A 16,370-nucleotide genomic window follows, 5' to 3' on the forward strand; every position below is an offset into this window, starting at 1 on the left:
AAGTTCGGGAGGAGCACGTTCTGATAATTAAACTAATTAACATGGGAGGGGCACATTCAGTCAATCAACTCAATTATCGAGATAGGAGGTACATATATGACAGACTTACTTCTGTTCTATGACAGTTTTCCAGCATCCCTCCACCACCTCATCTCCTCATTTCTAACTATTCCTATCCCAACCTGGGATGGGGGGAGTACTCTGGGTTCGGGTCAAATTCCGAGCTCGAAGCCCTCCCCTTGGACAGCATGCCAAATACGCATAACATTTACACTATTTAGTTATATGTTAGTGTGAACTTGTGAAACACTTATTTTACGATAATTCATTGGAGTAGTTATTATTGTAGTAATACTGTGGTAATGAAGAAAGAACAAGTGCATTATTAAAGGGGCTATATTATGGTGGCTGAGAGAGCTCAACGCACTGCAAATGAAGAAAACACATGCAAACAGAAAAAACACCAGCAAATAAAGAAAACATCTTCATCAGTTTGACAATACATGCGCTGCAAAAGTTCACAACACAAGCAAATACAAAAACACGATGCAAATATGCCTGCTTATAATGCACATACGATCAGGATGTTAAGATAAACTAAAGTCACCTTTCAGGTGCACACCACTGAAGAGTAAACATTGAACAATAAGCGGTCCCAGCCAGGTTTGTCACTTGTTGGTGTTCCCTTATAACATTTTTGTTGTGGTCTGTGCCACTCCCGGTCCCAGGACAAACGATTTGGGGGGCATTATTAATAGATTATTAATAATACATAATATATATTTTTTAATAATTTACTTGATTTTATGTCTCAAATCCCAGTCAATTATTCACTGCAGAAAGTGAAAGTAAAAACTCAGCGATGAGAGCTCTACTTCAACATGTTCTGATTTCTCTTGTGAGAAAAAAAATGAGAAGAGATGTAGGTGTTAAACAAGTTGTTGTTGTTTTTTTTAAATGAGGAGTTAGCTAATCTTATTACAGCGTGTCGGTTTTGCGTGATACGCTATAAATTAGGGGAGAGCGGGGCACAAAGTAACACTTTTTGACTTTCTCAGTTTGTGTAAATTCACTTGAGGTTCAGAGTATTTATTTTTTCCCACATTAATTTCACACATGTCCAGTACAATTATGTGGTTTTGTTTCATTAATACAGTGTATACTTTTTTCTTGATTTTCCCCGAAAGACTAGAAGTGAAATGTGTCAACATGCCCCATAGGTGGGGCACAAACATGTGAGGGGCACATACAACAGCTTAAAAAGTTATCTGATCTAATAAAAAAATAAAAAATACAAGTATAACAAATATACAATATTTTGTCAACAAAATACAATTATTAAACTTTTCATTATAAAATAATGGCATTTTTTAATAATTAAAAATATTAATTAATTTTTTTGTTTGACAACAAACACACCGCAAAACACAGCTATACTGCATAGTTCAAAACAATAATAATTAATAATTTCTGAACATTGACTCTCAGTCTTTATTCACCTTTTTCTCATGGTTTATCAATAGAATTCATAAAAGTATAGAATAGAATAGCATAGTTCCCATAGGGGCACATTCTAACACAGTGTTACAACATGCCCCATCTGCGCAACTGAGATTTAAACCCAGCTCGTCTCTTCGGCTGGTTAGATCAGCATTAAAGAACTACTTCAACTGTTAACAGATATAATATTAAAATAATATCAGAATGGTCTCATTTTAAATAAACACAAAAAATAGAGATGAAAAACTAACTTTAGAAATTTACTTTTACTTAATTTAATTTACTTTTGCTATGGTTAAATAAAGGTTCAGTGATATCTTCCAAAGTTTCTTAATTTTGGCACAGTTTTTTCTCGATATAATGTTGATATGGCAACTAGTAAATACACTAAGTTTCGTCATGCTGGCATGTGTGGAAAGTTTTAAACCATGTGTGTTACAACTAACCCCACATTACTTTGTGCCCTGCTCTCCCCTATTGCGGGGCAAATTAAAATATTAATTTAATTCTAAAAGAAGCTTAATCATCATCATCATCATGATCAGCATCATCATTCAGATCATCGCAGAGGGGGGCTTGAGATCACTGGGCCTGGTATGTGCTATTTGCAGCACGTTTTTGTATTTGCTCGTGTTGTGAACTTTTGCAGCGCGTTTTTGCATTTGCATGTGTTGTGAACATTTGCAGCGCATGTGTTGTCAAACTGATGAAGATGTTTTCTTTATTTGCTGGTGTTTTTTCTATTTGCATGTGTTTTCTTCATTTGCAGCGTGTTGAGCTCTCTCGGCCACCATACTATATGTGGAATTCAGAAACCTATGTTATTAGCGACACCGATGGCCGTAAGGTGAACTGCAGCTAGCAACTTTTTGCTTGTGTTTGCACTTGTGCACACATAACATAAAAGACATTGAACGTAATTAAATGATCTGATATAATCACGGCAAAGTTTTTTTTCGTTCTTCTTCACTTAGAAGTAAAAAAAATTGGAAATACCTTTGCAGCGATATACTTTTAACAAACACCCTAATGCCGTCCATGCTGCTGAGAGCTACGTTTAGATGAATATGTGCAGCGCATTTTCCTCTCAATAACAAAATAAAAACACAACAAAAATGACAGCGGTGAGAAAGCAGCAGTTAAGAAAGCATTTGATCATAGTGATGTGGATATGTTTGCACAAGCTCTGCAATTCGCCGGCATCATGTCGACAGATGACATAATTAAAATTACACTCTTACGATAGTTTGATTATAAAGTATATCTGAGACTATAGCCTATTTAGATCTATCTATGTCAGACTATAGTTTGAATTAATCCATTTTCGTTGCATGACACCTTGACATTACAGTACAGAATGGCTCTTTCAGCATTGTCTTGAACATCAGCATTCATTTCATGTGTCATTGAACGGAAGAGAGGCTCTCAGGAACACACGTACCGTAAACGTCACATGCTTATGATTTCCCAGCGAACCCAGGCCAGAGTCCTTCACATAAAAATCCCAGGAAGTCGGGGAAGGTCTAATTTTTTAAGTTTCGTTACAGGCTTTTAAGAGGTTAAAACATTAAGATTCTTACTTATAATTAATATTTTTAATATAATAATTTTAATTATATTTAATATTTTATAGTTGTAGTTACTAACAAATTCTAATTTAAAAATGAGCTTTTTTGTTTTTATGTTTTTTCCCATTGGGTTTGGTTAGGCATTTTCAATTTGGAATCACTATGGGACATCCATGTGATTAATTAGCCAATGCAATCAATGACTATATAATCTGCTGTCAAACACTTCTGAGGTGAGATTAGTTGACCAATTTGTGGACATGAGCGGCACAGACAGTAGCTGAGGTTTGAAGCAGAACCGCACCTTGAAAGCGAGTCCCTGGTTCATGCCAGGCAACTGCGTGGTTCGGGTGTTTTGTGTGAACATTGATGTGATGTGATGTGAATGAGAGATGAAGTCCAGTCCACCCGTCCAACTTCCTGAACACAAATAAGCACCTCACTTCCACGTTTGCCTTGCCTGTTAGTGTCCAGCAGTACACAACCCAATTACAACCACCATGGCTTTAATTGTGTATGCGGTGAGTTTGCGAATAGTAAGTAAAATAACTTTTTGCAAAGAAAAATAAACGACGGGGGATTTTTCCTGGGAGGAAACCTTTAGTTTACTATATGACATGTTTCTTAATAGTGCTAAAGTGTTCTGTGTTCTTTAAATAAACAATGGGGAGTTTTGCATAGAGGGGCATGAAAGAATGCAGGATTTCACTGCTCCTCACACACATGTCAGCAATTTGGCTGCCTTGTGTATTTTGGATGTAAAAAAAAAGCAGCATTTCAAAGTAAACGAAAGAGGGAGAGTCTTATCCGCCTGGCAGCTGCGCTCAGTACTAAATTGCTTTCAGCTGATACTCTGCAGCTCAAACTTGCTTGGGTAATGTCAAGTGATGCATTGCAATACTGAGAAAACAACACAGACAAAAATAAATAAGGGGAGAGAAAATGGTGGAAAGTTCCTATATATGCTTATCCTTGGCCTTCACCTCTGAGACCCCTGTTCTGCATTGTCCATCTAGGCCTGAGACAAGAAGTAGACGAAAAGTCAACCTTAGACCAGGACAGGAGTACAGATTGTAAATTTAAATTAAAAGTTTTTTTTTTTTTTTCTAAAGAAGTCTCTTTTGCACAGCAAGGTTGTATTTATTTGAACAAAAATACTGTAAAACAGTCAAATTTGACCTATAGTGACCTATTATTATAATATAAAATTATTGTTTTCTGTTTAAACATATCTTAAACTGTAATTTATTCATGTGATCAAAGCTGAATTTTCAGCATCATTACTCCAGTCTTCAGTGTCACATGATCCTTCAGAAATCATTCTAATATGCTTATTTGATGTTCAATTATTATCAGTTATTGAGTCATTAGAGTCATTATTGGTGATCAATTATTAAAAATGTTTTTTAATTATATTTGAAATAGAAATCTTTTGTAACATCATATTGTCTTTACTGTCACTGTTCAATTATTTAATGCATCCTTCCTGAATAAAATAATAAACCTTACTTACCCCAAAATTTTGAATGGTGGTGTATAATGGTTTACTACACAAAAAAAAAAAAAAAAAAAAAAAAAAAAAAAATCTTTAAGAAATGTTTCTTGATCAGCAAATGCTACAGTACACTTAATATATATATATATATATATATATATATATATATATATATATATATATATATATATATATATATATATATATATATATATATATATATGCATATATGCCCTGTATCCACCTGGGATCACTGTAATTTTGCCAAGTAAGACGTTCCTGGATAAACCTAACCCTATGCATAACTTATCCCTAAAATCAGAAGGGAAATGATATAGGTGAATAACACTGATGTAGAAACACCTAACCCAGGTTGTAGCCTAAACCTGACATAAACTGTGAACTTGTTCCTCAAATCTGATTGGTTAATTGGAATGTTGTTCCAGGATCAACAAAGATGTTGAGCCAGAGTACTTGGTGAAATCACGTTCACCATGACCTGACAAACCTCAATGGACCACTCTGATGCAAGCCAGGCTTACTTTAGCACTAATATAAAATTATACCACAGACTTTAATTTTCTTGTTAACATATGCTTACGAGAAGTGGGCCCCCTTAATGTAGGTCTATGGGATTCTTTTCCCTGTTTTATCATCCGCCAGGTGATAATCTTAAGTGGTGATGTTCATTGCATAAGTCACCCCTGCCCATAACCAGCAGGCCCATATTACTTCATTATGAGCTCTTCAGCGCTCTGAAATTAAGCTCTTTTGCAATTAGTAATTGTTTTTGCATAATTACAAAGTGGACTGCATGTTTTCTTTCAGCTCTGATCTCTCTATATTGTTCATGTTCCTGGATTGCCTCCTACAAAAGACCTTGAAATGTATCATTTGGAGTGAAGCCGCCCACCATGCAACATGCTATTGGAAAATCATTGAATCAACTTAGTTTTTCCTTTAAAACAGGCAAGCACTGGTTAAGAAAATGGATTTTAGCAAATTTGCACCCTCATTGTTCTACTAACTTCTAGCTTGACTATAGTCTGACACAGAGTGCAAAGTCGTTCCCAGCATGCTGTTGTTTATACTGTCAGAGCCGAGGAATCTGGAAGCATTTGGTGGGTTAGCTCGCTGGGAGCTATCAGACGATTTCTTTTTAAACTATTTTGATATCAGCTCTGTGGAGAGTTGACTTGCGCCTGAGAAATGAGACCTTCTGGGCTCTAAGGCCTGGCTGCACTGCAAGAATAAACACAACAACAGGATGAAACCACAGCCTGCTGAGGACTTTCAAGAGTGGGAACACGTCACACAGCTGTTAAGTAGTTTCATCATCCATGATTGTGGGTATTACGTACCCACACTGGTGGAACGGGATGGCACTGTGTTTGTGGTGATATCTTGGTTTCAATTATCCAAGCCATAAAGGTCAACGGCAATCAGGATATTGGAAGCCCCTCTGGCCTATACGGCAATTACGACTGCTTAAATTCGAACTCCGCCACACGCTCAGACATGTAACAGTTCTAAAACGACAACCACCTTCACAGCAAGTCTGTTCCTTGTGACCTATTACCCAAATGTGTTTATTCTAGGAGCCGCCATTATCCTGGCCACGATCCCACTTTAGAGCTAATGGCTGAAATTCTCTGCATAAGTTTTTGTGAAATAATTGATCACATGTGAGTGTGCCGGTGCGTGTTTCCGCCATTTTGAAGGTGATATCATGCAGTCAAGAGTTTTCCTGTGATACTGTGATTGCTTCCCTTCGCCGTGGCCAGGGCAGCGAGATGGAGGCATTACGCCACTGCACTGGAGTGCTCTTATCAAAGTGTGCCGTTATCACTATCACAATCTGCCCTGGACTGTGGCCACATGGACTCAGCAAGTATGCACTGTCTGCCATCAACATTACGTGGCAAGGAAATTTGACTACAATTAAGCTTGAAGGCCTGCAAGATGTTTTCAAGACAAAAATCAAGGGGGAAATTTCGACTAGGTTTTGCAAGGGACGTCCAGCTGTTGCTCTTGTGCATGTGTTGGCTCTTTCAAATGAACACAGTGCTGCTTTATACAAGTAAACTTTCCTCCAAGCCAAAGAAATCATAATTTGATAAATACCTATGAGGACTTCAAAGGGTTTGCTTCAGAAGGAATAACTTCTTTGGTCGAACCGGCAAGTCAAGTTTCTGGCTCTTATGCAGTCCCACTATATTCACTCAGTACTCTGTCCAAACAGTTATTTGAATCCTATTTTTTCGTCCATCTTCATCTTGCGGGGAATGTTTTGTATACATCTAGTAAAACCACGGAGTACTACAACACAATTTTGACTCTTCTCCAACAATGAGTGAAGGACCTTCTGCATTAATCTAACTGCTTTATTTTTCGTATTTTGACAAATTTGTGTTTCCAGGAAGTGGCTGAGGTCAGCGCAGCATCTGTTGCTACTTATGTCCAAGATGCATGCGTTGCTTTGTGTTGGTTGCCAGGGAAACCATGTCTGCACAATCACCTCTGAATGGTCACATCTTCAAAGACCTCATGAGACTGTCAAGCTGGATGATTCTGACCAAACTGCAATACTAAGGGTATGTTAATGTAACTGTCCAGTTTGCATATTTACTAATAAAGGGATAAAATTCATTCAAAACTTGTATGTATTATTTTCTATTGCAGAACTCAAAAGAAAATGAGGAATGAGTGTTGGTTTGGACCCCACTGACTTTCGTTGTATGTAAAAAAAAAAAGACACTCAAGCATCCTTTAATGTATCTCTTTTTGTGCTCCACGGATGAAGGAAAGTCATTGTTTGGAACAACATGAGGCTGAATAAATGGTTATTGAATTTTCATGGTAAAATGTCCCTTCCTTAGAAATCTTGTTTTACCAAAAATGGGTAAAAAAAACCCCACATCATTAATGAAAAAAGAAAACATGACATAAATTATGAAATAGGAATTCCAAGAAGATGACAGACATTTAAAAAAGTGCCTGTGGATATTCCTGTAAAATGTCACAAAATTTGTTCAGAGTCTAGACAAACATTTAAACATGTTTTCTTGTGAGAAAGCTCCGTGAGAAATGAATACAGGATTTTGATAAGGGAAGCATTGCTTTTTTACTTGTATATATCCAATCCCACTTATAATGAAGTAGAGACCCTAAGTATTCACATGTCCTGGTTGTATTAACCATTTTTTATAGAGGATCATTTTGTCAAATGGCTCTATCGACAGGCTAATGAATTCGAGATCTGTGCTTGACAACACTGGCTCACTCAGCTGATGCCTCACTTAGCTTATTAATTTACTTTTTGGCAGGATCCACAAGCTGTGCTTTCGTCTTTCCACTCTTGAACTCAAATGTATGCACTTCCACACAGGAAACCCTTCTGGGCTCTGCCAATACTGTCACCAAGGGAACATCTCCAAAACCAATTTATCAATTTTGGCAGCTAGGTTTGTCTCAAGGATGTACATCTGTGGTTTCCTACTGGCACAGTCCCTTCTGTATCCTGATGAAGGCCAATGAACTAATGAATCAATTTTACAGGCATTCCATTGATTAGTACAGCTCAATTGAAAGATGCTTTTGGATCAACCAACAGAATCTGATCTGGGTTCTTCTCTGGAAGGAGAACCCACATTCAGGAAGATGCTAACATTAGGTTTGCATACTAGGGGCGGACATTTAGCGACGTGTTGTGCTAACAGGGCATTCTCCTTGTTGTGAGAGGACCACCCCTACACTAGTTTCCCCCAAAACTCAACCAGATGTGTAATGAGCTTCGCTGCGCTAGTAGTAGTAATTATTTTCACCTGTCCTATGACAGTCTCCCGTGTAGATGCTAATATGTGCAGCCCCACCGCGGCCCTCTTTTGCTCCTCAGAGACACCATGAACCTTGCAGACTTAGCCCTCATTTCCGTGTAGTCATTGGCCCAGAGCTACACCTCTTATGTAGACAAGCTGAGAAAAGTCTGTCACCAATGTGAGCTCAGTCCTGCCAAGTGCCTACATCAGATTCTTTTTTCGGTCTCTCCCCCAAAATCATTTTTTTTTTTAATAATCTGGAATGCTATTTTCCTTCTCTGTTCGACAACATGAGGATTTAATTTACCCTTCCCTTCTAAGCCCCCATCTTGCTCATTTTTACCTTACAGCTGTTGTTTTGGATTAGCGAAATAGCTGCTGTCAAATAGGACAATCTTTCTCCAGTGCCACCCACTAAGCCACTGGAATTGACAGGCAAATGTCAAGACACGTCAAGGGTTCCTGCAGTGACCGTGGATGACAGTGTCCTATTCATTGCCAGGTAGCGGATCGAAGCTGGCGTGCTGTTCACACCTTCCTGTGGTTTGTTACACACTGTGAGGAATGTCATAAATTCTGTGCTTTCTTCCTCACCTCTTGTACCTCTGTGCACACACTTTGTTTTCCTGTCCTGTACAGAGAGACTGAGGATAACAACTGGGTTTTCGACAGCTTTTGTTCTATTGTCATTGACGTAAAAGTCTACAAGCAATTTTTGTGTGATATTCATAGCAATGTTTTTTTTTTTTAAGTATTTTTCCAAAAAACATTCCATGTATTGGGACAAAAACAAGGAATTAATGTCCATTTGAAGATGAAGTTAGTAAGAATTGCCACTAATGTTATCAATGTGATATAGCAAAAATTTCTTCAGCTGCCTCCAAATGCCACCTAGGAATTCATTATTACGACATGTCATGCAGATCAGAAAGAAAACACAGAAACTTGTGAACAGTAAACCCAAATGACTGAATTCAAAATAAGGACCAGTCTTTCTACCATTTTTCCAACATCACTCGCAACTTCATCTAGAATTCCAAGTTTCCTTCTTGTAAATATGACTTAGTTGAGCCATTCGTGAATGATATTTTTCCAATTCCACATGAAGGGCACATAATACCAAACAGGTTTCCTTAATACTCCCTCCATCTTCAATTGGCTAGAAAAACTGCTGGCCCCACCCCAAACTGACGCAATTGGTTGAACCACTGTTGCTATGCTGATGTTCAACCAAAATGAACAATGTTTTGAAAGTGAGTCAAGAGCTGCATTGCAATTCAGAGGCTGCACCGTGCGAAGGATGCATTTAAAGGCGCCGCAATAAGAGCTGTCCCAATTCAAAGGCTCATTCGAATGCAACCTACAAATGTGTCCTTTGTTTCCCGGGCTGTGAAAGATAGAACAAGTGGATCCTTCACAGCCTAGCCTATCCAAAGATTTAATACGCACCAGTGATGACTGGATTTTTTGAAAGAAAATGCTGGATTACACTTTTAAAAGTTAGTATTGGGTTTCAACTTAAGCTGCGTTTCCACCGCAGGAACTTTCCCCAGGAACTAGGAACTTTAGGGTGGTACTCGGTGTGTTTCGACTGCAGAAACCAGGGTCTAAATGAGCTCCGGTTAAAAAAATCCCCCCTCTGAAAGTACCTGCTCACTAAGTAGTACTTTTTCAAAGTTTCGTAACTTTCGGGGGAGGGACTTTGGCACTGAACATGCTGATTGGTTGATTTCACGCAGCATTTTGATTGGTTGACTCCACACAGCGGGAACTGGAAAGTCTCGCGCAGTCCTGCATCACTGGATTATCTGCACAGTACCAAAGAGTATAGAACCCAAAAGGTGACACTTTGTGACAATTTGTGAAAATACTAACTGGCCCATAGAATCCTTCACATCTTATGCACTCAAAATCGATGAACTTCACTGCCAAATCAGAAGCACAAAAGAACAGCTTTTTAAATTAAGTCACTAGTAAATTGTATGGCTCCTACAGTAAATGTTGTATTGTCTTATATATGTTTTATTTTACTAGTTGTGGAATCCAACCATTCAACCATCTGAGGTAATGTAGTTAGCTTACTTTATTGAGTATTTCCATTTTATACAACTTTATTTAAGATCTTCATGTTTGCAGCAAACAATATATTTTAGACCTAGTGGAGTAATACTAGCCTAATAATAGTATCTAGATCTGAATTGAAATATGCTATATTGTACCTTTTAATGGATCACACAAATATAATGATCTTATAATACATGATGCATTGTGTCCGTTATTACATAATTTCCACTTTTGGACACTTTTGCTTTAATGGAAATTAGACAACACAGCAAAATGTCACAATATTCATATATTTATTATTTATTTATTTATTTTTTTGATGCATGTCCTTAATTTAATTTCATATTAATTCAGTGTTTTCTAATACTAAATCTTTTAAAGAATTTTAACCCAAACTGACTGGGTTTCTAGAGCAAAGGTTTTGTGAAAAAAGTGGAAGACCTAAACACAAAGTGTGTAAAATAAACTGTTGAAAGGATTTAATGATCACTAGTGATAGTATTTTATTCTGTGTTGTCATCATTCAGGTTGTATTTCAGCTTTAATGTACGTTTTTTTAACAAAGCAGCTGATATTGCCATAGAAACTAGTGGACTGACGAGTCGCTTTCACCACAAAATGGCGGAAACACAGGGCCGCTGCTGGGCGCCAGTGTTTCAATGGAACGTTATATTAAGTGTTGCTTCTTGTTAGTGTTTATTCTTTGACAGAACTTTAGACCGCTATAGAAACGCAGCTAGCAATAGGTCTGGGGGAAAAAAGTTCCTGGGTCCCATTTAACAACACAGTTTGACCTTTGCAGACTTCGAAGGATGCAGCCTCTGAATTGGGACACGGCTGTGTTTACACTTTTGTGTAAAATACTATCACTAGTGATCATTAAATCCTTTCAACAGTTTATTTTACACACTTTGTGTTTAGGTCTTCCACTTTTTTCACAAAACCTTTGCTCTAGAAACCCAGTCAGTTTGGGTTAAAATTCTTTAAAAGATTTAGTATTAGCATTAAAAACACTGAATTTATATGAAATTAAATTAAGGACATGCATCAAAAAAAATAAAAAATAAATAATAAATATATGAATATTGTGACATTTTGCTATGTTGTCTAATTTCCGTTAAAGCAAAAGTGTCCAAAAGTGGATCAACCTATAAATGGCTTATTATAGTTGTCTTTGGGATAGGAAAAGGGTATTTTAAAATAAAAAATTAAACAATGTTTAATGATGTAATTAAACAACTTTAAACACAATTTATTTTTTGCTATTACCAAAGTGAGATCACAACATTACAACCAGCAGCTTGATGGCAAAGTAATAGTTTTCATTAAACATGAAGTCTGTTTCACATGTGCAAAACTGCAAACAGTATGCACATTTACCACATTTTAAAACTAAAATAAACACGTGTACAAATATTGGAGCTTTAATCAATGAAATACTGAGTTTAATGATGTTTCTGTTGACCAGCTTCTCTTTTTTTAATCTGTTGCAGATTACGTGAACGTTACAGTTGGAAGGCGTCGCAGATGAGTGGACATTGGAGCTAATTATTTTCAGTGTAGCTACTGCAGACATTACTGGTTGATGGTTGATATCCAGTATGTTTGCTTATTCTTCATGGTGACCCTTATACAACAGAGTGACATTGAACAAAGCATGATGAATTGCCCCTGCTGATGGTTTCCAGAATGGAGCTGTGATTGGATCAAGAGTTTAGTCAGGTGTTAAAGGGATTCTTCACCTAAAAGTCATCTTTTACTCACCATTATGTTGTTCCAAATGCAAAAGAACATATTTTTAAGAATGTTTCAGCTGTTTTATTCATGCTATGAACGTCAGTGGGAACCAAAGCTCAGAGGGTATAAGAAATTTTATTGAAATAACCCATATAGCTGTATATTGTCAATCTGAAGTGATTTAATAATTTTGAATAAAAAACAGCCCAAAATGTAAGCCTTTATTCACTCTTGAATCAAATCAAAACATGCAACAAAACAATGCACACAAAGCCTACATAAAATATGACTACAAACATTCAATGTCAATTAACCTCTTTGGGTTTTAACACATTGTGACATTTGAGATTTGTGTTGCCAGACTTTATGTAGTGTGTGTATGCGTGTGTTGATCAGTGTTTTAAATGATCATTGACAAGTTTAGGCTATATGACTTGGAGCAGCAAATCATTTTAACTATTTTTGGGGTTTGACATTTGGTCATTATGTTCTTTGCATGAAACTTTTTCCTTTCATTTTACAACAAATTAAAGTCAAACAGTTTTGGAATGACATGAGGGTGATTAAATGCTACTGTTTTTGTTATCATAGTTGCTGTTGCCCTTACAAACATCTGCAGATCTTCCCTCCTGTCTGCTTTCTTCTGCTGCCCCTGTGGCCCCTGGATGGAGTGAAGACGTAGCCAGGCCTCACTTGTGCGCAGGTTTCCTTTGAGAGACAATAGGGGGGCAGCGCAGGGACGTTCCAGGGCTGAGGGGGCAGATTTATTGCAAAGGAAACAGAAACGGGTGTCAGAGAGAACAATAGGGGATTCACACAGCAGTGGTGTCCCTAGGATAGATGCTTACTTTTATCCAGGACTCTTTCCCCTTAGCCAGGAACTCCCTTCCTACAGAGTGGCTAGAAAAGCCAGCTTCCCCATTCAGAGAGAGCAGGAGGGACCCAGAGAAAAGAGAGATCAACGTCTGACAGGGGGTCTGCCGCAGACCTGACAGCACACGCCTGTAGGTCATCACTTACTGATATATGGGTTCACCAGCCCCCACGTGGAGACAGTGGAGTTCCTGTCTATACTGGCCTGCTGCCCATTTCATGAAATTGAGATGCACCGCCCATCTCAGGCACTGCAATGTGTCTGATTGCACTCAAGAGCGCCCCTGCTGTCCGATGTCAGAACTGACTGGCACACACAAAGACTACATGTCCCCAAAAAGTAAGCAATTCTCAAAAATGTATTCATCACTGCATTAGATAATGAAATATCAAACCAATTAGGTTTTATTTTTGGATATTCTAAATACACTTTTCGAGTAAAACATTTCACAAAAAGATTAGGTTTAAATGATAAAACAACACTCTTCAAAATGAAGACAAAAAGTGTGTGGACTTTTTCTAGTCATCAAAAGTTGGTCGAATATGTTATTATCTCATGCAATGTCGTTACTCTGATAGGACACCTGAACCAAATAATCACTGCAACACAGGTTAAAAGTAACAGCAAAAAGTGAAGCAGCATAATTTCATTGCAGATTGCACTTGGTTTGATAGTTGACTATGATAGTAATACATTAGGATTAGGCCTTAGTTCAATTAGGACATTTAGGTGTTTAATAAACATTAGCCTTAGAAAAAACATTACTGGTGTGCATCTTGAGACAAAACAATGACACTAACATATTTTAAGATATGTTAGTGAAAGTTGCTTTCAGTTAAAACAGCTCAAACATGCATTTTAGTCTGGGACTATAGCTTAAAGTCCTTGTAAAGTCAATTCTGAGAATTCTTTCTAAACACTTTATAAATGTTACAAATGTATTGCTAAAACACATTACAAAGTGTGTGAATTGAGTAATGCTTAATTGTGAAGTTAGAGCGTTAAACAGTTTTTCACCAAGTCTCTGCTCAGGATTTTTTTGGCGGAGCTAAAACGGGGGTCTAATGACGCACATCGTCCCCCGAGCATAGCCCCTCCCCTAACACTATATAACTGTCGATGACGCACCGAGCGTGGCGCCGCCTCTACAGCGGTTCACTCGCTGTGTCTCGAGCCTATGGTCTCGAGGGTCATTACAGTCATACAGCCCTTTGTACATTTAGCTAGTAATGCCTTCGTCACGCAAATGCATATAACATGGTTGTTATAATATACAATACAGCTCGGTCTTCTTATTTCCTCCCGTCTCGCGGCACCGTCATTTGTCGACTCGAAAACAGTCCGGCAGTATGCTAGGTGCCCACCAATGAGTGTAAGTTACCGAGTTTGCGTATGTTATAATTAGTAGGTAGTCCACAGTAACTCTACTAAAATGTGCAACCCTCAAACGTGATTCTTTTGTTTATATGCATTAGTATGTTTGACTCATTAGACAAGTAAGTTGAGACGGCAGCTCTGGCGAGTGGGTGTGGTTTCAGCGCCGACAGCGGACACGCCCCCAGCGTTTGAGAGCAGAGAGCGCTGCCTATTTTTTTTCGAGATTTTGATAACTTATTTCATTTACTTGCAGATTTTTTTAATCATTAAAATTTGGCTGGGTGGTTAATAACACATTTTTCTGTGGTGTGAAAAGCTCAAAACATACTTTAAAATGACTTTACAGGGACTTTAAGCCTTGTCTGTGAAACCAGGGGTTAAAGGGTTCTGTACAAATGATGTAGTTCTGCTTTTGATTATGGTGCATTTAAAACTTACAATACAGGTTCCATTTGTTAACATTATAGTTAACTACATTAGTTAATATGAACTAAATCATTCTAAAACATTTATTAATCTTAGCTAATGTTAATTTCAACATTAACTATTAATAAATTATTAAAATCAAAAGTTGTATCTGTTAACATTAGGCCTATTTAATGGACCTTAGATATGTAGGCTATACGGTGAACAGCTGTATTTTTAATAATGTCAACAAAGATTATTAAATACTGTAGCAATATATTGCTATAGCAAATGTATTGCGCATTGTTAATTAATTTTTGCTAATTTTTGCTAATGCATTAACCATCATTAACCAATGGGACCATATTGTAAAGTGTTGCGCTTATAGGTTTATGCCATTTATGTATAAGATGCGCAGCAGTATTCGTATTGCTTTGCCTACTCAAGCATGTAACTTTTCCTGCACCTGCATGCAGAAACCACTCAGAACTCCCTATAGTAACCACATAGCAATGTAAAAAGATGTAACATTTAATTCAGAAAATTTCTTTTAAAAAATGTCAGTGCTAAATTTGTGTCTAAAAGTTATATAGTTTTTCCTAACTGTAGCCTATTTCTATAGAATTTCATACATTAAGTATATGATATGTTTTTGAAGGTGAGGGGGTCCCCATGCAAGGGCAAGAAGCATAAAGTCTTAAACACTCAAGTCCACCCATCACACAAACTGCAGGGATTACCATAGACAAATATTCTGTAGCCTACTATAGCTTTCTATCTGACATTTTTCATATTCCCATTATGACGGAGAGGTAATTGTTGTTCTCCACGCGAGACAAGCGGCTTCTAACGAGCACGCGCCCGCCGAGGGAAAAAGGTGATATAAATGCATAAGATTATGTTGTTTCATTAAGTTCGTCTCCCTTCTCTTTCACAATGCGTTAACAGCCATTCAGTGCATAAAGCGGCGTAAATATAGTGTTTAGTGTTGTTGGCTGGTAATTGAAACTTTTTTTATTCGGCTTTTGTGTCTGCGGCGGTGATTGGCAGACTCGAGTGCGCGCGGATGAAACGGCTGCAGTGTTAATGAATAGCGCGCTGATTGCAGGATCCCGAGCCGTAAATTAGCAGTGCCGCCACGCTGACGTGCAATTACCGGCCCCCCTTCATGCATATTCATCAAGCTGTTTTGCATATTGATCAACAACTTCAGCTCTCCCACCAACAGCTAGAAAGGACTTGAAAAATTCTTTGGTCGGAAGTCGAAGGTATTTCTCCTGGGGTTCATAATTGGCGGTAACAAGACTTTTGCATCCCACAAAGCCTGTTTTATGCGACATTTAAGTTCCAGCTCTTTTCCACATGCTTCTAATGAGCACATTGCAGGTCACTGTGAACCTATTTCGGAAGCGAACCGGAATTATTTCAGTACAAATCTGCACGACACAATATCAGCTATTCGCCTGGTATTTGTATTACAATACGAGTTTAAATATAAAACATTTATGACCAAACTGATGCTCCTGTCACAA

The sequence above is a fragment of the Chanodichthys erythropterus genome, chromosome 10 (genome assembly GCF_024489055.1).
Source record: "Chanodichthys erythropterus isolate Z2021 chromosome 10, ASM2448905v1, whole genome shotgun sequence".
In the NCBI taxonomy this organism is placed as follows: Eukaryota; Metazoa; Chordata; class Actinopteri; order Cypriniformes; family Xenocyprididae; genus Chanodichthys; species Chanodichthys erythropterus.